At 38.2% G+C, this 26,038-nt stretch overlaps 1 long non-coding RNA gene across 1 annotated transcript in view; it reads right to left on the bottom strand.

The window, feature by feature from the left end:
- Positions 1-952: 952 nt before the first annotated feature.
- LOC122221402 overlaps positions 953-26,038 on the bottom strand; it is a 76,474-nt gene continuing 51,388 nt past the window's right edge. The window contains exons 2-3 of the long non-coding RNA XR_006203199.1: positions 2,243-2,373; positions 953-1,099 (exon numbers count right to left, since the gene is read on the bottom strand). This is a non-coding gene — a long non-coding RNA (uncharacterized LOC122221402). The remainder of the gene's footprint in view (positions 1,100-2,242; positions 2,374-26,038) is intronic.

Genomic DNA, 26,038 nt, shown 5'->3' with positions numbered 1-26,038 from the left:
GTTTCTTAAATTACACTTATGAGCAAAGTCATATGGTAATTATCTTTGTCTGTCTGGCTTATTTCACTTGGCATTATATCTTCTAGTTCCATCCATGTTGTTACAAATGGCAAGATCTCATTCTTCCTTATGGCTGAGTAATATTGCATTATATATATATATATATATATATATATATATACACACACATACACACACACACACATACACACACACATATGTGTGTATATATATATATATATGCACATTTTTTTCCATTAGTCTGTCAGTGGACACTTAGATTGCTTCCATATTTTGGATATTGTAAATAATGCTGCAATAAACATAGGGGTACATATATTTTTTTGAATTAGCATTTTCATTGTCTTTAGATAGATACCAAGTAGTGGAATTACTGGATTATATGGTATTTCTGTTTTTATTTCTTTGAGAAATCTTCATATTGTTTTCCACAGTGGCTGCACCAATTTACATTCCCACAAACAGTGCATAGGGGTTCCATTTTCTCCAAATCCTCACTAACACTTGTTATTTCTTATCTTTTTGATTCTAGCCATTCTGACAGGTGTAAGGTGATATCTCATTGTGGTTTTGATTTGCGTTTCCGTGATGATGAGTGATGTTAAACATCTTTTCATGTGTTTCTTGGACATCCGTATATCTTCTTGGAAAAAAAATCTATTCAGTTCCTCTGCCCATTTAAAAAAAATGTTTATTTATTTTGAGAGAGAGAGAGCAGGAGGAGGGGCAGAGAGAGAACCCCAAGTAGGTTTCACACTGTCAGTGCAGAGCCCAAAGCAGGGCTTGAACTCAAGAACCATGAAATGCTGACCTGAGCTGAAATTGAGTCTGACACTTCAATGACTGAGCAACCCAAGCACCCCTCCTCTGCCCATTTTTTAATTGGATTGTTTTTTTGGTGTTGAGTTGTACAAGTTCTTGATATATTTTGGATATGAACCCCCTTTTGGGTATATCATTTGCAAATATCCTCTCCCATTCAGTCGGTTGCCTTCTTGATGATTCGGTTTCAAGTTGTATACAAGGAACCATTTGCCCCCAGTTCTTTTGTCTGATTCTGTTTTTCTCATTCATCAGCCTGCAAAAGGATAAACATAGGAGAGTTGAGGAGTCTCAATTCTTTTTTACTTGGTGTTTTCCCCTGTTAATCTCCCTGTTTTAAAATCGCTTTCTCTAATCTATGGACTGAGAAATGAAACCAAGCTTGTTGGAATTATGCCTAAAACAAGAGAATAAGAATTTCTCTGTACTTTAAAAAAAAAATTTTTTTAATGTTTATTCACTTTTGAGAGACAGAGAGAGACAGAGTGTGAGTGGGGGAGGGCAGAGAGGGGGGACAGAATCCAAAGCAGGCTCCAGGCTCTGAGCTATCAGCACAGAGCCCGATACAGGGCTCAAGCCCATGAACCCTAAGATAACAACCTGAGCTGAAGTCGGACACTCAACCGACTAAGCCACCCAGGCACCCCTCTCTACTTTTTTTGTAATCAGCAAATATTTTACAATTTTATAAGTGGAAAGAGATTAAAAAAATACATCTAAATATTTAAGGTGGTCGCTTCTGAGGGATAGGATTGATGTCAAATTCTTTTACCTTTTATTTAAAAACTTTCCCCTGTCTATTATGAGATTTATTTTATGACAGAAAATTATACCGATATATAAGAAAGAAGTCTAAAAAATTTTCTAGGCACAAAACCTTTCTTCCTATAATGAGGAACTAAGCTTATATGTATGTTTATATATATACTATATATATGTGTATATATGCTATATATATACACATATATATATACACATAGTATATGCTATATATACATATACATACAATATATAACATAATATACATGGGGAGCCAAACATTGGCTGAACTTCTTACTAAGGTGTAAATGGTTGAGACATGACTTAGGAACAGCTTCAAGTAAAGAAGGGAAGAATGGAAACAGAACTCTGAGTGCCTATGTCTATATTTGTTGGGAGTAGGGGAGGAATTTGAAGTGAAAAGGTAGATAAGAAACAAGTTTCAAAGTCAGGAGGAAAATGCGGATCCCAAGATAAAGTGTTTGCTGCTACACATGACCAGCAGACCCAATGGCAGCTGTTCATCAGGCAGGGCCTTGTGTTCTATGTGCCCCTGGAGAGTATCAGCCATGTTCCCAAGTAGGGGCCACTTGGCAATAGGGGCTAGAGGCCCCAGACTCGCTAGGATGCTGCCCCTTACCTTCCAGGACAAGGACAGGTCAGCTCATGTCTGAGCTCCTCTTGCTGCGCAGCCTGCTGAGGACCGTGGCATCTCACCAGGATCTGCTTCTCTGGAATTCTTTGGCATAAGTGTCTGTTCTATCCTGATCACTATAAACAGAAGCACTTGACTTTTAATTAATGGAAGCGGATGCATTTCTTTAATACACACAGAAGTAAAGATTGATTTATTCTTTTGCACACACGTAGGGACAACTTAATTTAATGGAGCTGAAGGCGGAGGGGAGAGGGTCTTAGCAAGACCCATCTGGCCCAGCTCCTATTTAGCATGGATCACTTCCCACTCATGACAGAAATGCTAATTGTGAGCACTACTTCCAAACACCATAGGATGTGGTGTAATTACACTGTTCAAAAAAGAATTCCAAACAGGGTTCTGTTTTGAATCTGATGAAACATGATGAGAAATCCCTGTGGCAGATGACAACATTCTGCTTTCAATTAATGGGATACTTGCTCAGAGTCATCCCCAAGACCATTAGGCACTGATTAAAGAGATTTATGGCCTCTGGAAGGACCAAACACGAATATTTTTCAACTAGAAAGTGTGGTAAAACTGTCTCCTTTGAGGACATCTGGGAGGACATTTATTTAAGTGTGAGTATACAGAGGAATTTACTAGAACACTTTCCACCCAGATCTGAAAGTCAAATTGCCCAAATGCAAACCTCATTCACCCATTTCTTAGAAGGGTTTCATTCATGCCTTTCCTCCTCCAGTCACTCATTCATAAAAATGACCCAACAGATACTATGGAACATTATCATGAGTAAGGTGTAGGGCTTGGCTATGTCACACTGCAATGATGAATTAGAGGGACAGTTTTCCATAAGAGGACTCTGTATATTTGAAAGAAAAACATGTGAAATTAGAAATTGTTAATTCAAGCTCAAACTTTCCCCCTTGCTAGGAATGTGACTTTGAGCAAATCCTTTCTCTCTGAGTCTCAAAGTCCTTAAAATGTGGAGAAGAATGCCTTCCTTTCAAACCTCATAGAACTGCTCTGAGTAAAATGATGTACACAAAATTTTACCATAAATTTCTACATAAATGCTAGAGGCTATTGATATTAAGACACTATCTAGGAGGGGAGATTTAAAGCACACAGAAATACCTACAGCACAAGGTAAAAAGCCAATGCTATTTTAATAGAGGTACAAATTTATTTATTGGTTCAAAATGTCTATTGAGCCCTAATATGCTCCAAATGATGTGCTCAAATGAAGTGCAGAGGAGTTTAGAAAAGGAAGAATTCATCTTGTTTTTTAATGTTCCCCACCAAGATTATTCACAAGATCTTAAAGTATCCCTACAATTATTAGTGTTGCTCTCATTCTTTCCAGCTGTTAGAAAATTCATTGTGCAAAGTCTGATATTGTTCATTACAAGGGTCTGCCATTGCTCTGAAAACCATCTTACCCCAGCCTCTCCCTTCCCTTCCCCCATGTCTTTCTTGCCTGAAGAGAGGAAGGTGAGAGGATGGAGTAGCTTTGGACATGCATCGACCCACCTGGGTTCTGCCTTGTCCCAGTTGGTTGACCCCAGGAAATTTACCAGGCATCTCTAGGTCTTAGGGATCTCCCCTGTCCAGTGGGAGAAATTATACTGACTTTGTAGGATCTTTGTGGGGTGAGAGAATTGTGTGGAAAGCTCATGGCTTGTTGAACACATTCAGCAACTGTAACTATTAGTATTGTAATAATTATTAGTAATAGTAATAATTAGTAATAAATAGTAATAATTAGTAATAATTATTACTATTAGTATTGTAATGAAGGCCATTTTAATCCAGCCTCATTTCCCCCATTCATGTAATGAGTCACATTTGATAGAAGATTTGCTTCAACCAAGTCATAGATATTTTCTTCTTTCATTTATTGATTTGGGAGAAGAAATATGAATGTAGTTTCGGCAGTCTTCCAGCCAGTTATTAAAAAGATACAGACACAAGAAGATGGTCTGTTGTAGGGAGAGCACTTGGTGCTTCTTTTACAAGCAAAGAGTAGAGTCTTCTTTTCTTTCTGACCTATTTTTAGCATCAGTTTGTTGCTCAACCATTTCCCATATGGCTTGGTTTATGTTTCTTCTACCAAAGGCAGGGGATGTCACTTTTTTGGTTTGGCCTCTCTAGTTTCAGTAATTAAATTTACAATTACAGTTGACATTTGAACACCTGCAGGATTTGGGGCACCCCCACTCCCGCCAGTTGAAACTTTTGCCTCCTCAAAACTTAACAGCCTACTATTGATGAAAGCCTCAATGATAATATAAACAATTGTTTAACACATATTTTGTATATGTATTATATACTGTATTCTTACAATCAAGAAAGCTAGAGACAAGAAAATCATGAGGAAGAGAAAATACATTTACAGTATTGTATTTTTAAAAATCCACATATATGTGAATTCGTGCAATTCAAATTCATGTTGTTCAAGAGTCAACTGTATATCTTACTTTCAAGCATATACTAAGACAGAAGTGGCAAATCATCCAATTGCTTTAAAAAAAAAAAAAAGGTGCTACCAGAGACTCTCCTTCACCTGGTAGGTGCACAGTTGAAAATAAGATGATGGATAAGGAGGTGCTCTGCAGTCCATCAAGACAAGCTATAAAGCGCAAAGTGCTAATGCTTTTTCATGACCTCCTCTGAAAGTCAAGAGGAGTGCTGCCCTTAGTGATCCCAGAGAGACTGGGGAGAAATAAGATTTGGGCCAGTCCTCTTCCAATCAACATTCAGGACAATAAGTTCAGTTATTGTGCTTTGCCACTCAGAAGGCAAACTTCCAAATTGGGCAGAGAACAAGAATTTGATCTGACAAATATAAGAGCTTCCACACAAGTTAATAGAACTTGGAATTATGAAGACACTTGAAAATAGCTTTGGGCTAAAGATTTTTTCCAAGACAGTTATTCTTGTTTCCTTGCAATTTTGAGAATGTCCAGAAAGTGTAAAGTGTATATCTGAAAATCCTGCCCAATAATCACTTCTCCATCCAGCAATACATGTGTTGTTGTTTGTTTTGTTTTGTTTTGTTTTGTGGAGGAATTATATTTGCCTTTTTCTATGGCCTCCTGTGCCATTTTGGGTCCTCTAAGAAGTAGATCCCAACCAGAATAAAAAATGCAGAAGGGAAATGTTTATAAAAGGGGCAGGGGAGAGGGAGCAGGAGTGAGCAGAGAGAGCCTTCAGATCCCTGTGCAGGGCTAATAGCTGTTCAAGGAGAGGGAAGAGGGGAGAACTGAATAGGAGAAGGTTTCAATGTTGGTGAAACTCTGATAACTTCTCAGCCAGACCAAGAGGGGCCCCTGTGCAAACACTGCCCATTACAGGAGTTCCACCTGGAGCAGGTATGGTCCAGCTCTCAGCTCCTTCCCGTGCTTGGTCACTGGCTAGCAGGAGCCCATGGAAAGCAAGGCCACAAAATGAATGCTGCATTAGAAACAAGGTGATAGCCTGAAGCTGCCCAGGAACCAGGAACTACTCTGCTCATTGCTGCTTTTCTTGAAAGGAGATCTGACTGGAGTACTTCCATGGCTGCCATTTCCACAGAAATGCTAGAATTCTTTCCTTCTGATACACCAGAACCATTCAGGTGTATTATGAGAGCAAATGGGAAAGTTAACACAGCCCTGGAGCAACATGAAATAAATACTGTTGTCTGTTCATGTAAAAATAAACTGTTTCTGATTTTCTGATTTTTTTTTTGATTGGAGTAGAAATAATGAAGAAGCCAAGTCAACAGCCTTAAACCATCTGCCTCTGAGACCTTATGAATCAGCTGTAGCAAAGATACCATGTCTGAAACAGCACTGTAATCAGACCTACTATTTGAGGTTGTGGTAGTCTCCAGTCATCCATCCACTGCCTTCTAAAAAAAGACTTTGAATGGGATACTGTTTTTATTTACTTCAGAGGCTTCCAGTTGACCTTTCCCCACTATTCTCACTCTTACTTACCCACAGTCCAGGAGGTCAGTACTCCAATTGCCAAGTATGGTTCCGTGGACCCTTGAGCCTACTGTAAACCAGACTAGCCAGGTCTCCATTCATTATGGGACTGTGAAAATATTTGGGGTCTTTGGGTGTCAATGTCAACTCAGACTCTGTGTCTAATACTTCTTGAAGTGTCTGAATATACATTTTCCCACAGCGCAGTCACCCAAGTACATAGCCATAGGTGTTTTTGAGGCAGGGCTGAGGAAGTCATTGTAGTTTATACTTGCCATCACGTTGCAGGGCCCTTCTCCTGGAGATATGGCCACCTCTTCAGTCATTGGATTTCAAATCAGAAAACTGTCTCAGGGCTACTCACTGAGTAAATGATCATGACCTTCTATTGAGGTAACTGCCTTTAGTCTCCCTCTCCTCTATTCTTTTCCTCTTCTGATTGTACTAAGCAGTACATTTGGCTTCTTGCCTATTTAGTCACGTTCCCCTGACCATCTCCACAATTCTCTGTGGTCAAGGGCCCTTGGCTGCCTCTCTGACATTTCCAGGCATTATGGTAATTGCAGCCCCCTAGCTCTAGTGGTCCAGTGCTGCCACCTGGCCTCTATTACTTCCAGGCTCCACTTCCCATTGCTATCAGTAAGCCCAGCTGTGTCCTGCCACTACTGAACTTCGTAGCATATTCCTGATGGTCCTGATGAAGACTGTGTCCTCTGAACTCTCCAATGCAATACAGTCCCTCTGGTGGGTCTTCTGATCTCACATAAACTACTGATTCTAGTATTCTTTCCTTCTGAATTTTAAAACTCCTTCTTTTACGATCTGCCAGGACATAAGTAAAATTTGGAGGGGTATCCTCCCAGATGCCCCCCATCCAAAGTTTCATGGTCCAAAGTTTTCCCAGCTAGGGCCCAGACCTTAGCATAATGGCCTTGTCTTGGTTGAGCATTTAATTGTCTCTGGAGCTCTAAGAAACTGTTAGATCCAGACTCTTCATCTATGATCTTTATTCCATTGTAGGAGATGAGAGACTGTGTAAGTTTCCAGAGAGGCTGTACAGTCCTCACACTTAGTCCTGAATTGTTTGTTAATGGCCGTAAGTTTCTGTTTATCCCTCTCCAGTGTGTCAGTACAATTTAGTAACAACTGGCCTTGGAGTTGTTTCCCTCATGTATTTCAAATGCCTGAATCACTTCATTGGCAAAGACATTCTCCTCCATGGGGACATTTTTCTAGGTCACTGACCATGAAACCTTCAGCATTTGAGGCATACCACTTTATTCCGGGAACTATCCTTATACCACATTTCATTTGGGCTAGGATTCTTTTTGCTAGCCATGAGGTGAGTGAGCTAGTCTCCAAAACCCCATTCTATGTACCAACTGTAAAAGCGTGAGTGCTCCAAGTAGGGACACCAAAATAGAATTCGATGTGTTAGAGATTCATTGGGGGAATGTTTGTGAAGAAGGAGCAGAAGTAGGTGGGGATTGTCTTCAGAATGTGATGTTTAAAAGAAGAGAGTTAAGAAGGGATATGAAGGAGAACCCAGACTGCAGAGCAGATCTGAGAAGACCTAGGCAGATGAGGAGCCCCAGAGGAAATATTTCCTATCATAGGAGTTTTATGTCTGATAGGAATGTTATGGCTTTGGTGTCTCTACTATGGTCAGTCCTGGCTGGAGGCAAACCAGAGAGAGCATGGCCTCAATGTGAAGTCTGCAGGAGATCTGAATTTGTAGCATCTTGAAGATACCTGCCAGCTACCCTCTTTGCAGCAGGTTCTCTCGAAAGGGTATCTCAGCAGCATACCTCAGTGGTTGACACATCTCCCCACACAGAGATAGAAAGCCAGGTATATGGATGTAAAGCCAATGGCTAACCTCCAGTGGGATGGAAACCTGGAGAACTAAATTAATTCTCCTTTGGTTATGTGGAAGAATTCAAGCCATGGATGAGGCCTTCTTTGGGCCATTTTGGGGGAGTATTATTCTACGGTGTCTCCTGATTTCTTTGGCTCTGTCAGAATTCTCACCCTTATATTTGCTGGGCTTTTGTATGTAGAATAAGATCTTCCTGTCTGCTATCTAATTAGCTGTGGCTCAGACATCTACAGGAATGCTAGGGTCAAACCAGGTGGTCTTAGCGGCTCAAGAAGGTATTTTTCCTCTGAGTTCAAAGGGAAAATTTAAGCACAGAAAAAGATTAGCTTACTGTGATCAAATGTGACCAAAATATCTCTTTCTAAACACCTGATCTTAGACTTCGCTTAATTTTTATGCTGAATGCAGAGTATATCCTCTCTGATAGTCCATCTTCAAAGACTTGAGGTCTAATTTGTTTAAGGAAGCAAACAAACGAAGGCTTAGAAATTGAAAGCAAGTAAATCAAGTAAATTCTCCCTAAGTTGAGGCTGATGAAAGAGGCTGCCTGAGCAATTAGCTCTAAGCAATGCTGTATGGAACGATGGGTTTTTCGGGAAGCCCGTTTAGAGGGAGTTATAAATAAAACCTTCCAAAGACTAGAGCATAAGAAAAACCACAGTCCTTAGTGAGGAGGCAGGCAAATGAGGAGCATAAAGCTCATAGCCAGACAGGGCATTTTGGGGATGTATGTGGGCTTCAGAGGGCAGCCTGGGCTCTCCTTCCAGCTCATGGGAAGACTGCAAGCAAGTTGTCTGATACCTGGTGAGCCTCCATTTCCTTATGTAATAAAATGAAGAGAAATGTCTCTTGTTTAGTGTGGAGATAAAGGAATTAAGAAACACAACACAGAACAGCACAGTAAGAATGAGTTCTGGGGTCAGAAGTTCCAACTCTCCATCCCTCATTCAACCTTGATGAAGCTATTGAACCTCTCTGTGTCCTAGCTGCCTCTTCTTAAAATGGAAGCCATGATACCAAGTCATGGAGTTGTTGTGACTGTTCAGTCAAAAATGCGTATGAAGTATTTAGCACAGTGCTGCATAACACATGCCATTGGTCTCCCACCAATCTTACTGTTCAGGGATCGCCAGCTCCACTTCCAATTGCCGATATCTGCATTTCTTTTCTGAGGGCATGTTCTTGCTGCCCGACCAGCTCTGCTGTCCAAGAGGCGGGCTCAATATGCCAGAGAATGAGTGTCCCTCCAAGAAACAGCCCTCAACCGATGTATAATGATAGTTACATAAATGACCCAGTAACCTTCCCTCTGAGGTAGGATAACTCAGGTATTGTCTCATGTTCTTCCAGTGGGAATTGGCCCCCAAATGCACCTTTTATTGGCTGACTTTTCCTCCCTGTCTCACTTCCCTGCTCCTCTACCAATTTTCGTCTATCTTCCAAATGAATTGGGAGAGGCTTAATTTGCACTTGAATTTTTTTTTTTTAATTTTTCTTAATGTTTATTTTTGGGAGAGAAGGAGACAGGGCATGAGCAGGAGTGAGGCAGAGAGAGAGGGAGACACAGAATCCGAAGCAGGCTCCAGGCTTTGAGCTGTCAGCACAGAGCCTGATGCAGGGCTCGAACCCACGAACCATGAGATTATGACCTGAGCTGAATTCAGCTGCCCAACCAACTGAGCGACCCAGGCACCTCACTCTTGAATTCTTTTTACAGAGTCTACTTCTAGGGGAACCTAAGATAGCCCTCCCCAACACAAACAATCAATAAAGCTAGCTGTGATTATTATAAGAAATGTGCTTTATAAAATAGAAGTCATTATGTAAATATTAGTAGTAATAAAACTTTGTCAAATTCTTAGTAGAAAAAGAAGGCATCCAACATCACACATTGTTGACATCTAGAAAGAACCCTGAAAATCACCTTGGTCATTCCTACTAGCAACTTCCCACCCTCACCCATTTTAGCACCCTCCACAATATATTCATACTGCATCTTGGCACTCTGCCTTCTAATAGTATATTATCAAGTAGCTTTCTGGGGTGAACTAAAACAAAGACATGTCTCCACAATGACTTCTTACCTTCTCAGGTCACCTTGTTAACTTTCTCAGCCAAAGCTGTGTTGGAGTTGGCTATGCCAAAGGGAAAACAAGGAGGTGAAACAAAGAGCCTAGCTAGTCCACAAAAGGCTGACAGCCCCTAGGCTGGCTGGAGTTGCCAGTGTGCAACTTGGCCCTAAACTCCTGTCTTAGCCGTCTGTACTCCCTCAAGTCTGCCCAAAGCGCTTGGTAAAAGCACACCCTTAATAGGTCAGCGTAGGGCCCAGCTTCTGCCCACGGATAAGATCACAGATTCTGCAGCAGCCTCACTGCTGCCTCCCCTGCACCCTAGGCCCAAACCAAGCCTGTTCCCGTGAATCCAACCCAAGGCATGTAATTGAATGAATGCTGCTTTACACAGAAATGAAATATGGCCCAGAAAGGTCTTCAGTTCAGTTAGTACATCTTGTCCTATGGGAAATGCCGAATGCCGACACACCACTTCCCAACAGGTGGGCTGGCCTGTCTCTCACAAGGCCATTGGCCACCAGTGTAGTAAGGTGGCTAATGGGGAGGGCCGAGGAGGTGTGATACCTTGAGCCTCTTTTTCCGGGCAGGGGTAAACCTGTAATTGCATGCTTCAGTTTAGCACATCAGAAGTTTGTTTACATAATCTAGAATTAACCTTCACAAGGGCAGAGGTGTTTCTGTCAGTTTGTGTACAGTTCTATCACTAGCACCTAGAACAATGCCTGATATATAGCAGATACTCAATGGTTTCTTGTTTCTTTTTAAGCTATAATTTACATATAAAGAAATGCACAGATCTTAAGTGTTTGGTGAGTTTTGCAAATGTACATACCCAATTAATCCAAACCCTAAAACAAAGCACACAAGATCTAGAATATTACTATCACTTCAAAATGTTCCCTAAAGCCCCCCAAGTCTTTGCCAGAGACAAATGTTGTCTGGATTTCTATCACCATTGATTATGTTAGACTTTTAAAAATGGAATTATAATATGCTTTGTACTCTTTGATGTCAGACTTCTTTTGTTCCACTTAATATTTTTGAGATTCATCCAGTTGCTTGCAGGTTTCAGTAATTGATTTCTTTTTATTGCTAAGCAGATTACACTTAGGAACGTGCTTGTCTGTTCTCCTGTGGTAGATGTTGGAGTTTCCAGATTTTGGCAATCATGACTCACGCAGCTATGAATATTCTTATAGAGGCGTTTTTGTGGACATATGTTTTCATTTCTCTGGATAAATACCTAGGAATGGATTTCTGGGTCATGGGATAGATACATGTTTAACTTGGTGAGAAAGAGCCAAACATTTATCTGAAAAGATTGTGTCAGCAAATATACATTCTTGCTAATATTTGGTGTTCTTTTCTATTTTAGCCACCTTACAAAGTGAAAGAGAATCTCAGTGTGGTTTTAATTTGCATTTCTCTTATGGCTAGTGATATTAAGCATATTTTCATGTGCATGCAGATCATTTGCATATCTTCTTTTGTGAAGTGTCTGTATAACTCCTTGTTCAATTTTTATATGGGCTTGTGGGGTTTTTTTATTACTGATTCTAAGGATTTCTTTAAATACTCTGGTTACAAATCGTTTGTCAGAAAAGAAGTAAGTCTGCCTCAGACCAGAAGAAAGCTGAGCAGTTTTTGCTTTGGAGAAGTCTAATTTTGCAAATTCTTTTTCTTGTGGTTACTGCTTACTATCTGCTGCTTAAAAAACAAAATGAAACAAAACAAAACAACGACAACAAGAAACTTTGCCTATCCTAAGCTCACAAAGGTATTCTTCTAACTTTCCTTAAAGAGGCTTAGGAAACCTTCAGGTCTATGATTCATCTCAAGGTTAAGTCTAGTATATGGTATAGGTAGTACTTGGGGTTCATTGATTTGCTGAATAGTTAATCCAGCATCATTTGTAGAAAAGGCTTTCCTTTCCCTGTTGATTTGCTATGGTGCCTTTATAGAAAACCAAGTGACTCTATATGCGGAATCTTACTTCTGCGCAGTTGATCTATTTGTCTATCCTTATGTCACTACCAACTGTCCTAATTACTTTGGTTTTAAATTTACTCTTGAAAGTAGGGAATTTAAGTTCTCCAACTTTGTATTTTTTTCAAGGTTTTTTTTTTTTAAGTTTTATTTATTTTTTCAGAGACAGAGAGTGCAAGTGGGGGAGGGGCAGAGAGAGAGGGAGAGCAAGGATCTAAAGCAGGCTCTGTGCTGACAGCAGAAAGGCCCAGGCGGGGCACTGATTTATGAACAATGAGATGATGACCTGAGCCCAAGTCAGATGTTTAATGGACTCAGCCACCCAGGTGCCCCTCAAGATTGTTTTCACTATTGTAGTTCCTTTTTATTTTTATCTAAATTTTAGTATCAGCTTGACAGTTTCTACCAAAACAAAAAAACAAAGAACAAAAGCAAACAAAAAGACTTGCTGGGATTTTAATTGGCATTACACAGAATTAGAAGCAGGCTCCAGACTCTGAGCTGTCAGCACAGAGCCTGACGATAGGGCTCGAACTCACAAACTGCAAGATCATGACCTGAGCCAAAGTTGGTCTCTTAACCAACTGAGCCACCCAGGCACCCCTCTTCCCACTACATTTTAAAAATATTTATTCCAGTATAATTAACATACGGTACTATATTAGTTTCAGGTATACAATATAGTGACTCAACAATTCTATACATTACTCAGTGCTCATCAGAGTAAGTGCACTCTTAATCCCCTTCACCTATTTCACCCATCCCTCCACCCCCCACCCCCCCACCCCCCCACCCCCCCAACCAGTTTGTTCTCTATATTTAAGTCTGAGTTTTTTGTCTTTTTTTTCTTTGCTCATTTGTTTTGTTTCTTAAATTCCACATATGAATGAAATCATATGGTATTTGTCTTTCTCTGACTTACTTCACTTAGCACAATATCCTCTAAATCCATCCAGGTTGTTGCAAATGGCAAGACTTTGTTCTTTGGCTGATATTCCATGTATACAAACATACCACATCGTCTCTATTCATCTATGGATGGGCACTTGGGTTTCCATATCTTGGCTATTGTAAATAATGCTGCAGTAAACATAGGGGTGTGTCTATCTTTTCAAATTAGTGCTTTCATATTCTTTGGGTAAATATCTAGCAGTGAAATTACTGGATCATATGGTAATTCTATTTTTAATTTCTTGAGAAATGTCCACATTATTTTTCCATAGTGGCTGCACCAGTTTGCAACTCCTACCAACAGTGCATGAGGGTTTTTCTCCACATCCTTGCCCATGCTTGTTTCTTGTGTTTTGATTTTAGCCATTCTGACAGGTATGAGGTGATACCTTATTGTAGTTTTGATTTGTATTTCCCTGATGATGAAGGATGTTGAGCATCTTTTCATGTGTCTGTTGGTCATCTGTATGCCATATTTGGAGACATATCTGTTCATGTCTTCTGCCCATTTTTAATCAGATTGTTTTTTGGTGCTGAGTTGTAGAAGTTTTGTATATTTTGGATATTAACCTGTTATAGGATATATCATTTACAACTATCTTCTCCTATTTGGTGAGTTGTCTTTTTGTTTCATTGATGGTCCTTCACTGTGAAGAAGCTTTTTATTTTTGGTGTAGTACCAGCAGTTTAATTTTGCTTTTGTTTCCCTTGCCTCAGGAGATGTATCTAGAAAAATGTTCCTATGGCTGATGTCAAAGAGATTGTTGTCTGTGTTTTCTTCTTAGGAGTTTTATGGTTTCAAGTTTCACATTCAGGTCTTTAATTCATTTTCAGTTTATTTTTGTGTGTATGGTGTAATAAAGTGGTCCAGTTTCATTCTTTTGCCTGTAGCTATCCAGTTTTCCCACTCCCATTTGTTGAAGAGACTTTTTCCCCTTTGTATGTTCTTGCCTCCTTTGTCATAAATTAATTGACTATATAAGTGTGGGTTTATTTCTGGACTCTCTATTCTGTTCCATCGATCTATTTATCAGTTTTTGTGCCAGTACTGTTTTGATTACTATAGGTTTGTAGTGTATCTTGAAATCTGGGATTCTTATACCTCTATTTTCTTCTTTTTCAGGATTGCTTTGGCTATTCAGGGTCTTTTGAGATTCCAAATAAATTTTAGGGTTGTTTGTTCTAGTTTTCAAAAAAATGCTGTTGGTATTTTGACAGGGATTACAATAAATCTGTAGATTGCTTTGGGGGAATTGCTTTGGATCTTTAGAAAAACTGGGAAAAAATGACATCTTAACAACACTGGGTCTTATCAGTCATGAACATGGTGTATCTTTCCATTTATTTATGTTTTCTTCATTTGTTTCAACAATGTTTTGTAGTTTCTAGTTTTTAGTATAGGGATGTTACACATGTTCTGATAAACCTAGTCCTCAGTATTTTATGCTTTGTAATGCCATTGTAAACATAAATATGAAGTTTTATATTTCATTTGACAATTTTTATTCCTGGTATATGGAAATACAATTGATTTTTAGTTACTTTATGTGCTGTGTCCTTGCTAAATTCACTTATTAGTTTTAATAGTGTTTGGTAGATTCCTTTGGAATCAGATTATTTGTGTATACAGCTACATCTTCTGTGAATAAAGATAGTTTTACTTCTCTTTTCCAATCCTTCTTCTTTTTTTTTTTTTAATCTTTCCTTTTTGCCCTGGTTAAGATCTCCAGTACAATGCTGAATACATGTAGTGAGACAGATACCCTTGCCTTATTACTGATGGTAGGGGGAAGTACATTCAGTATTTTACTTTTGTTGTATGATGTTAGCTATAGAGATGGCTTTTATCAGGATGAGGAAGTTTTCTTTCATGCCTAGTTTGTTGAGAGCTTCTATTTTTGTCATGAATGGATGTTGGAATTTAGTCAAATCATTTTCTGAATTTCTTGAACTAATCATATTTTTTCTTTTTCTGTTAATGTGCTGACTTCTATTGATTTATTAATATACCCATCTTGCCTTCCTGGAACATCCCCCCACTTGGTCTTGATGTATTATCCTTTTTATATATTGTTTGATTCAATTTGCTAATATCTGTTAAGGACTTTTGCATCTTGGCTTAGGAAGGATATTGGTCTATAATTTATTTTTTCAATGTCCTTGTCAGCTTTTGATATCAGGGTTATGGTGACCTCATAAAGTCAGTTAGGAAGTGTCCCCCTTTTCCTCTCTATTCTGAAAGTGTGTTTAGAATTGATATTATTTCCTACTCAGAAATGTTAGAACACATCTGTGAAACTATTTGGACTGGAGTTCTCTTTGTGTGAAAGTTTTAATTATAAATTCAATTTCTTAAACAGATATGTGGCTATTCACATTTTATAGTTCTTGTGCTATAAGTTACATCTTCTAGTAAATTTGGCTAGTTTATCTTAATTTCCAAATTTATTTCCATAAAATTTATTCATAATATTTTATTATTATCCCTTCAATGTCTATAGGAGTTGTAGTGATGTCTCTTTCTTTAATGATATTATTAATTTATATTTTCTGTCTTTTCTCTGTCCATCTTGCTCTGGATTCATAGATTTCATCAATCTTTTTCAATGAAACAATTTTTTGTTTTGTTGATATTGCCATTGTCTTACTGATTTGCACTCTTTATGTTTTTTATATTCTTATTTTGGTTTAATTTGCTCTTCTTTTTCTAGCTCTCTAGGTAAAAGTTTAGATTATTTATTTTATACCTTTCTTGTTGTCTAATATAAGGATTTAATGCTATAAATTTCAAAGTATTTCTTTGGTTGCATCCCACAAATTTTGACATGTGCTCTCAATTCCATTCAGTTCAAAATATTTTTTTAGAAGGTTTTTAATTTTAACTCCAGTATAGTTAACATACAGTGCTCTATTAGTTTCAGGTACACAATGTAATGACTCAACAATTATATACATTACTCAGTGCTCATCATGTTAAGTGTACTCTTTAATCCCAATCACCTATTTTACCTGTCTCCCCACCCACCTTCCCTCTGGTAACCATCAGCGTGTTCTCTACAGATAAGAGTCTTTTTCTTGGTTTGTCTCTTTTCTTTTTCCTTTGTCATTTCTTTTGTTTCTTAAATTCCATGTATGGGTGAAATAGTATGGTATTCGTCTTGTTCTCACTTATTTTGCTTAGCATTCTACTCTCTAGCTCTGTTCATGTCATTGCAAATGGCAAGAATTGTTTTTATGGCCAAATAATATTCCATTGCACATATATATATATATATATATATATATATATGCATGGAATCTCACATCTTCTTTGCCCATTCATATTCTGATGGACACTTGGGCTACTTCCATAATTTGGCTATTGTAAATAATACTGCTATAAACATAGGGATAAATGTATCCCTTTGAATTAGTGTTTGTATTCTTTTTGTTTTGTTTTGTTTTGTTTTATTTTTTTATTTTTTATTTATTTTTTAATATATGAAATTTACTGTCAAATTGGTTTCCATACAACACCCAGTGCTCATCCCAAAAGGTGCCCTCCTCAATACCCATCACCCACCCTGCCCTCCCTCCCACCCCCCATCAACTCTCAGTTTGTTCTCAGTTTTTAACAGTCTCTTATGCTTTGGCTCTCTCCCACTCTAACCTCTTTTTTTTTTTTTCCTTCCCCTCCCCCATGGGTTTCTGTTACGTTTCTCAGGATCCACGTAAGAGTGAAACCATATGGTATCTGTCTTTCTCTGTATGGCTTACTTCACTTAGCATCACACTCTCCAGTTCTATCCACGTTGCTACAAAAGGCCATATTTCATTTTTTCTCATTGCCACGTAGTATTCCATTGTGTATATAAACCACAATTTCTTTATCCATTCATCAGTTGATGGACATTTAGGCTCTTTCCATAATTTGGCTAGTGTTGAGAGTGCTGCTATAAACATTGGGGTACAAGTGCCCCTAGGCATCAGTACTCCTGTATCCCTTGGATAAATTCCTAGCAGTGCTACTGCTGGGTCATAGGGTAGGTCTATTTTTCATTTTCTGAGGAACCTCCACACTGCTTTCCAGAGTGGCTGCACCAATTTGCATTCCCACCAACAGTGCAAGAGGGTTCCCGTTTCTCCACATCCTCGCCAGCATCTGTAGTCTCCTGATTTGTTCATTTTGGCCACTCTGGCGTGAGGTGATATCTGAGTGTGGTTTTGATTTGTATTTCCCTGATGAGGAGCGACATTGAGCATCTTTTCATGTGCTTGCTGGCCACCTGGATGTCTTCTTGAGAGAAGTGTCTATTCATGTTTTCTGCCCATTTCTTCACTGGATTGTTTTTCGGGTGTGGAGTTTGGTGAGCTCTTTATAGATTTTGGATACTAGCCCTTTGTCCGATATGTCATTTGCAAATATCTTTTCCCGTTCCGTTGGTTGCCTTTTAGTTTTGTTGATTGTTTCCTTTGCTGTGCAGAAGCTTTTTATCTTCATGAGGTCCCAATAACTCATTTTTGCTTTTAATTCCCTTGCCTTTGGGGATGTGTCGAGTAAGAAATTGCTGTGGCTGAGGTCATAGAGGTCTTTTCCTGTTTTCTCCTCTAGGGTTTTGATGGTTTCCTGTCTCACATTCAGGTCCTTTATCCATTTTGAGTTTATTTTTGTGAATGGTGTGAGAAAGTGGTCTAGTTTCAACCTTCTGCATGTTGCTGTCCAGTTCTCCCAGCACCATTTGTTAAAGAGACTGTCTTTTTTCCATTGGATGTTCTTTCCTGCTTTGTCAAAGATTAGTTGGCCATACTTTTGTGGGTCTAGTTCTGGGGTTTCTATTCTATTCCATTGGTCTATGTGTCTGTTTTTGTGCCAATACCATGCTGTCTTGATGATGACAGCTTTGTAGTAGAGGCTAAAGTCTGGGATTGTGATGCCTCCTGCTTTGGTCTTCTTCAAAATTACTTTGGCTATTTGGGGCCTTTTGTGGTTCCATATGAATTTTAGGATTGCTTGTTCTAGTTTCGAGAAGAATGCTGGTGCAATTTTGATTGGGATTGCACTGAATGTGTAGATAGCTTTGGGTAGTATTGACATTTTGACAATATTTATTCTTCCAATCCATGAGCAGGGAATGTCTTTCCATTTCTTTATATCTTCTTCAATTACCTGCATAAGCTTTCTATAGTTTTCAGCATACAGATCTTTTACATCTTTGGTTAGATTTATTCCTAGGTATTTTATGCTTCTTGGTGCAATTGTGAATGGGATCAGTTTCTTTATTTGTCTTTCTGTTGCTTCATTTAGTGTTTGTATTCTTTGGGTAAATACCCAGTAATGCCATTACTGGCTAGTAAGGTAATTCTATTTTTAACCTTTTGAGGAAACTCCATACTATTTTCCATAATGGCCGCACCAGTTTACATTCCCACCAGCATTCCCACTAACAGTGCAAAAAGGTTCTTTTCTCTTCACATGCTCGCCAACACTTGTTGTTTCTTGTGGTTTTTTTTTTTTTTTTTAACCATTCTAACAGGTCTGAGGTGATACCTTATTGTAGTTTTGATTTGTATTTCCCCGATCATGGGTCTGTTGGACATCTGAATGTCTTCTTTGGAGAAATGTGGGTTCATGTCTTCTGCTTATTTTGTTAAATGTTTTTTTTTTAATATTTTGATAGAGACAGAAAAAGAGAGAGAGAATGAGTGGGGAGGGCAGAGAGAGAGACAATCCCAAGCAGGCTCCACACTGCCAGTGCAGAGCCCGATGTGGGGCTTGAACTCACAAACCATGAGAGCATGACCTGAGCCAAAACCAAGGGTCAGACACTCAACTGACTAAGCCACCCAGGTGCCCCTTCTGTTTATTTTTTAATCAGATTATTTGTTTTTTTGGGGTGTTGAGTTTTATAAGTTCTTTATATATTTTAGATACTAACCCTCTATCAGATACGTCACTTGCAAGTATCTTCTCTCATTCTGTAGGTTGCCTTTTAGTCTTGTTCATTGTTTCCTTTGCTGTGTGGAAGCTTTTTATTTTTATGTAGTCCTAATAGTTTATTTTTGCTTTTGTTCTTCTTGCCTCAGGAGACAGATCTAGAATGTTGAAAAATGTTGAGGCGGCTGATGTCAGAGACATGACTGCCTGTGCTCTCTTCTAGGATTTCTATGGTTTCAGATCTCACATTTAGGCCTTACACCAGTTTATTTTTGTGCATAGTGTAAGAAAGTGATCCAGTTTCATTCTTCTGCTTATAGATGTCCAGTTTTCCCAGCACCATCTGTGGATGAAACTTTCTCCCCCTGGATATTCTTTCCTGCTTCATCAAAGATTAATTGGCCATATAATTGTGGGTTTATTTCTGTGTTTTCTATTCTGTTCCATTGATTACTGCATTGATTACCATGCTGTTTTGATCACTACCGTTTTGTAATATAACTGGAAGTCTGGAATTGTGATACCTCCACTTTTGTTTTTCTTTTTTAAGAATGTGTTGGCTATTTGGGATCTTTCAGAGTTCCATGAAAATTTTAGGATTGTTTGTTCTAGTTCTTTGAAAAATGCTACTGGATTTTGATAGGGATTGCATTAAATGTGTAGACTGCTTTGGGTAGCGTAGACATTTTAACAATATTTGTTCTTCCACGCCATGAGCATGGAATGACTTTCCCTTTTTTTGTGCTATCTTCACTTTCTTTCATCAGTGTTTTATAGTTTTCAGAGTACAGGTCTTTCACCTCTTTGGTTAAGTTTATTCCAAACTATTTCATTGTTTTGGGTGTAATTGAAAATGGAATTGTTTTAATTTCACTTTCTGCTGCTTCATTACTAGTGTATAGGAATACAGCAGTTTTTTAAGGCCTTTATGTTTTTTAAAGGCCTTTATTATGTAGAGGCATGTTCCCTCTAAACCTACTTTGTAGAGAGTTTTTATCATGAATTGATGTTCTACCTTGTCAAATACTTTTTCTGCATCTGCTGAAATGATCATATGGTTGACGTGATGTATCACATTAATTGATTAGTGAATATTGAACCACCCTTACATCCCATTGATCCCATAAATCCCATTGATGATGGTGAATTATTTTTTTAATGTATTATTGAACTCATTAGCTAGTATTTTGTGGGAGATATTTGAATCTATGTTTATCAGAGATATTGGCCTGTAATTCTTTTTTTTTTTTTTTTTTTGTGGTGTCTTTATCTGGTTTTGGTATCAGGGTGATATTGGCCTCTTAGAATGAATTTGGAAGTTTTCCTTTCTCTTCTATTTTTTGGGATAGTTTGAGAAGAATAGGTATTAACTCTTCTTTAAATACTTGCTAGAATTCACCTGTGAAACCATCTGGTCCTGGAATTTTTTTTTTTTTTTTAATTAGGATTCTTTGATTACTGATTCAGTTTCATTTCTGGTAATCAGTCTGTTCAAATTTTCTATTTCTGCTTCAATTTTGATAGGTTACGTGTTTCTAGCAATTTATCCATTTTTCTAGGTTGTCCAATTTTTTGGCATAGAATTTTTCATAATCTCTACAGTCCTTTTTATTTCTGTGGTATAGGTTGTTATTTCTCCTTTTCATTTCTGATTTTGTTTATTTATTTGGGTCTTTTTTTTTTTATGAGTCTGGCTAGAGATTTATCAATTTTGTTGTTCTTTTCAAAGAACCAGCTCCTGATTTCATTGATCTATTTTATTTTTATTACTTACTATATCATTTATTTCTGCTCTAATCTTTATTTACTTCCTTCTTTCTTCTGGTTTTGAGTTTTGTTTCTTGTTCTTCCAGCTCCTTTAGGTTTGTTAGGTTAGTTGAGAGTTTTCTTGCTTCTTGAGGTATGCCTGTGTTGCTATAAACTTCTCTCTTAGAACCACTTTTGCTCCATCCCAAAGATTTTGGACCATTGTGTTTTCAATTTCTTCTTTATTTCTTTGTTGATCCATTCATTGTTGAGTAGCATATTATTTAACCTCCATGTATTTGTGCTCTTTCCATATTTTTTCTTATGATTGATACCTACTTTCATATCATTGTGGTCAACACAATGATTTCAATCCTTTTGAATTTGTTGCAACTTGTTTTTTGGCCTACTGTGTGATCTATTCTGGAGAATGTTCAATGTGAACTTGAAAAGAACATGTATTCTATTTTTTTAGGATGGAATGTTCTGAATATATGCATTAAATCTATCTGGCCCACTGTGTCATTCAAAGCCACTATTTCCTTGTTGATTTTCTGTTTAGATGATCTGTCCATCAATGCAAATGGAGTGTTAGAGTCCCCTACTATTACTGTATTACTATCATTTATTTCCTTTATGTTTGTTATTAACTGTTTTATGTATCTGGGTGCTTCCATATTAGGTGCATAAATATTACTATATCTTGTTCAATTGTTTGTTTATACTGCCTTTTTTTTTGGTCTCTTGTTACAGTATTTGTTTTACAGTCTGTTTTGTTTTATATAAGTATTGCTACTCCAGCTTTCTTTTGACATACATTTGCATTATAAGTGTTTCTCCATGCTCTCACTTTCAGTCTGCTGGTGTCTTTAGGTCTGAAATGAGTCTCTTATAGGCAGCATATAGATGGGACTTGTTTCTTCATCCACTCTGTCACCCTGTGTTTTTTGATTAGAAAATTTAGCCAATTTACATTCAAATTATTCATAAATAGGCATTTATTGCCATTTTGTTCCTTGTTTCAGTTCAAAATATTTTCTCATCTCCCTCATGATTCCAGTTCAATCTATGAATTATTTCGAAAATCTATTGCTAAATTTCAAAATATATATATTGAGTATTCCTATAGTTATCCTTTTTGTTATTGATTTCTAATTATGTTATGGTAAAAGAACATATATACAATCATTTGAAATGTATTGAGACTTAATATTGCTAAGCAATGTGTCTGTATCATTCCAGGAATACTTGAAAAGTATTCTCGTCTGGTCTGTATGATTCCAGAAATATTTGAAAAGAATTTGAACTCTTTAAGTATTAGATGAGTGTTTTATAAATATCAATTAGATTTAGTTGACTGGATTGTTCAAATCTCTTATAATCAGTAAACTTTTTCTAGCAAGGGCTATTTTCAGTTTTGTAGGCTGTATACTTTCTGTAGCAACTACTCAATGCAGCCCCTTTAGTGCAAAATAGCCATAAACCATACATAAACAAATAGGATGGCCAAATTTAGCCAAAAGGATATAATTTTCCAACTCCTGTTCTATACTGTTGCTATTTTTCAATCTCCTTGTTCTTTCACTTATTGAGACAGGAGTATTAAAAACTCCTCTAACTATGGATTTGTTTAGTTCTTAATCCTGACTTCTTAATGAATTGACTTCTATTATTATAAAATGTCTCCTTTTATTCTTATTATTGCTTTTTGACTTGAAGTTTATCTGGTCTGATATTAACAACATCAGCTTTCTTACAATTATTGTTTACATGGTATAATTCTTCCATCCTTTTGTTTCAACAATTTTGTGACTTTATATTGAAAATGTTTCTCTCATAAACAACATACAATTGGATTTTTCCTTTTTATTCCATCTAAAACAGTCCCTACCTTTTTTTTTTTTTTTTTTTTTTTTTTTTTTTAATTTTTTTTCAACGTTTTTTATTTATTTTTGGGACAGAGAGAGACAGAGCATGAACGGGGGAGGGGCAGAGAGAGAGGGAGACACAGAATCGGAAACAGGCTCCAGGCTCCGAGCCATCAGCCCAGAGCCTGACGCGGGGCTCGAACTCACGGACCGCGAGATCGTGACCTGGCTGAAGTCGGACGCTTAACCGACTGCGCCACCCAGGCGCCCCAGTCCCTACCTTTTAATGGGAGCATTTCGTCCATTAACATTTAATTGTATAGTTGGATTTAATTTTATCATCTTGCTACTTATTATATACCTTCTTTCTTTATTCCTTTGTTTTTCTTTGATTTGATTGAGAATTCTCTTGATTGAGAATTTTTTATATTTCATTTTACCTCACCTGTAGGCTTTTTAGCTGTATGCCTTTGTTAAATATTGTTGTTGGTTGCTCTAGGAAATACAATATCCATCCTTAACCTGTTTTATCTTGATTAATGTTATATCACTTCATATGTAATGAAAGACATTTTAACAGTGCTAGTTTGGGCTTTTTGAAAAGCAGACACCAGTATACGATTACATATACAATATTGTGGGGAACATCTGTGAAGGATAAAGGCGGAGAGATCAGGAGTACGTGGAGATACCCTTCAGGCTGTGAAAGGAGAATGGATAAGAGGAATTGTGGAGGTAGAGTCTCAGATGTGTCACAAAGTCTCAGAGCCACTGGATGTGTCTGGCATTGGGCCAAAATGGACTGCCTTTCGTACTCCTCATGATGCTGAGTCATTGGCTAGTAGCAGCCAGGCATGAAAACTACAGTAGATACAAAGGGGCAGTAACTAAAAGTTGTCAGTCAGCTAAAGGCCCCAGTAGGCCTTCCTGAAGGAAATTAGAGCAGTTTGTCTCCATGCTGCCACAGACCAACCCTTGTGCTGTACAGATCCTTTTCTCCCTGTATGCTCAGGAAGCAACTCTTTCATGGTTCCTACAGGCCTCTCTCTTTCAGTAGAAACTTAGAAGACAGAGATTAGTGGGAGAGCCTCTTTTCCTCCCAGGCCCATAACCAATCGGCCAGGCCATTGGATACTATCTAGGGATCTGCATATATAGTCTTACTTTTTGCTACCTCTTTTCTCATTCAAAGTGAATAACCAGCTGTGTCACTTGTAGCTCTGCCTCTTGGGAAGATTGTCACTTTTCTCTGCCTTTCAAGGTCACCCTTGAATGTGGATATAATGTAGCACACTCTGTTTTCAGCTTGTTTCCATATACTGAGTCAACTCAACTGTACACAAAATTCAGGCTTTTTCTTCCTCCCTCAGCTGATCATATGAGATCCTCCCTACAGCCATAGGTGTGACCTGGGAGATGGGTGCTGATGCAACTATAGTGAATGATGGAAGTGTAGGCAACCTTCTCATGCAGTTTACTTGTGCTCTCTTAGGCGTAGGCTGGAGCCTGTAACATTTCCTTTTTATAATAGACTACTGCTGGGCCTATCCAGCTTTATTACTTGACAGATCTAATAGACCCCAGATCAACAGGGACAATTCCAGGTGTAGGATCATTTGATGATCCAAATAACCACCATTCTATCTCTACCAGTTCCCTCCTGGCCAAGAGCTATTTTTCAAAAGGCATATATTTCTCTGCTGCCAATGTCATGACGTTGTTCCAGAATCCAGAGGCCTGCAATGCCATTCTCCCCGAGGCTTGCTATAAATTTCACAATGCATCTTTTCCCACCAGAGATACCTCTAACACATAGGGCCTGTTAGACTGCATGACCTATATGGCAAGACTGTTTGCACCATGGCCACAACTTGCTGCAGAGCTCTTTCCTATTCTGGGGCCCCCTTCAAAGCTGATGGCCTTCTGTGTCACCAAGTATAGGGCCAGAAAAATATTCCTAGATGTTGAATGTGTTGTCTCTAGATCCCAAAGCAACTTACCAGGCACTGTGCTTCCTTCTTTGTGGTAAGAAATGCAAGGTGCAATCATTTTTCTTTTACCTTGGCAGACATAGCTTAGCACATCCTTGACCACTAGACCCTAAAAACTTTACTAAAGTGGCTGGCTTCTGAACTGTCAGAGAGGTTTTCTTCCACTGTCTGGAGCCCATGGGTCTTAAATTGACTTCAGTGTACTACCTCCTTTTGCTCATTTGTCCCAATCAGCATGATGTAATAGATCAATGTGATGTTCTACAGGATGTCTAGACAGCCCAGATCTCTTTGGAATATATTATATCGGAGGGTGGGAAAGTTAACATAGCCCTGCAAATGAATATTCATTGTCCATTCCATATAAATATGAACTCTTTCTAATCTTCTTTTCCGATCAGAATAGAAAAAAACACATCCACAAAACCAACTGACCTTATGCCATGTGTATGAAGCCTTATTAATACACGCTAGCAAGCGTCCCCAACTATAACATGGCAAGTGCAACTGACATTCCTGCAGTTACAGAACAACAGGAGAGAAATGAGACAAGGAGAAAACAAACAGCAAAAAGGTATACCTAAATACAAACATACCGGTTATTACATTAATGTGAATGTACTAAACACTCCCATCAAAAGACAAAGATCAATAGACTGTATAAAAAAGGAAGATCCAAGTATATATTGTCCACAGTTTTTCAGGGTGATAGAAGTATTGTAAAACTTGATTGTAGGGATGAGTGGAAAACATACATTTTTCCAAAAGTGATTAAGCCAAACACTTAAAAAGGGTGAATGTTACTATGTGTAAATTATACCTCAATAAAGGTATAAAAGAAAACATTTAAAAAGGAGGATAGGGGCACCTGGGTGGCTCAGTCGGTTAAGCGTCCGACTTGAGCTCAGGTCATGATCTCACAGTCCGTGAGTTCGAGCCCCGCGTCGGGCTCTGTGCTGACAGCTCAGAGCCTGGAGCCCATTTCAGATTCTGTGTCTCCCTCTCTCTCTGCCCCTCCCCTGTTCATGCTCTGTCTCTCTCTGTCTCAAAAATAAATAAACATTAAAAAAAAAATTAAAAAAAAAAAAAAAAAGGAGGATATCCTCCAACTCATTCCATGAGTCTGGAATATCCGTAATATATCTAGTCAAGGGGGAGGGAGAAGATAGCAGACAACATAACTGATAAAAGTAGAGGCAAAAATCCTAAACAAAACATTAAGAAACTGAATTCATCATGTGTAAAGAAAGATGAAACATGCTGACCAAGTTGGGTGTGTCTCAAAAATGGAAGAATGGCTTAACCTTAAAAAGCTGGGTAATGCAATTCATCATGTTAATAAATTCTCAGAGTAAACACATATGATCATCACAGCAGATGCAGAAAGAGCGTTTGTT

This window comes from Panthera leo, chromosome A1 (genome assembly GCF_018350215.1).
Source record: "Panthera leo isolate Ple1 chromosome A1, P.leo_Ple1_pat1.1, whole genome shotgun sequence".
Classification (NCBI taxonomy): domain Eukaryota; kingdom Metazoa; phylum Chordata; class Mammalia; order Carnivora; family Felidae; genus Panthera; species Panthera leo.
This window is presented reverse-complemented; position numbering and strand designations above follow the sequence as displayed.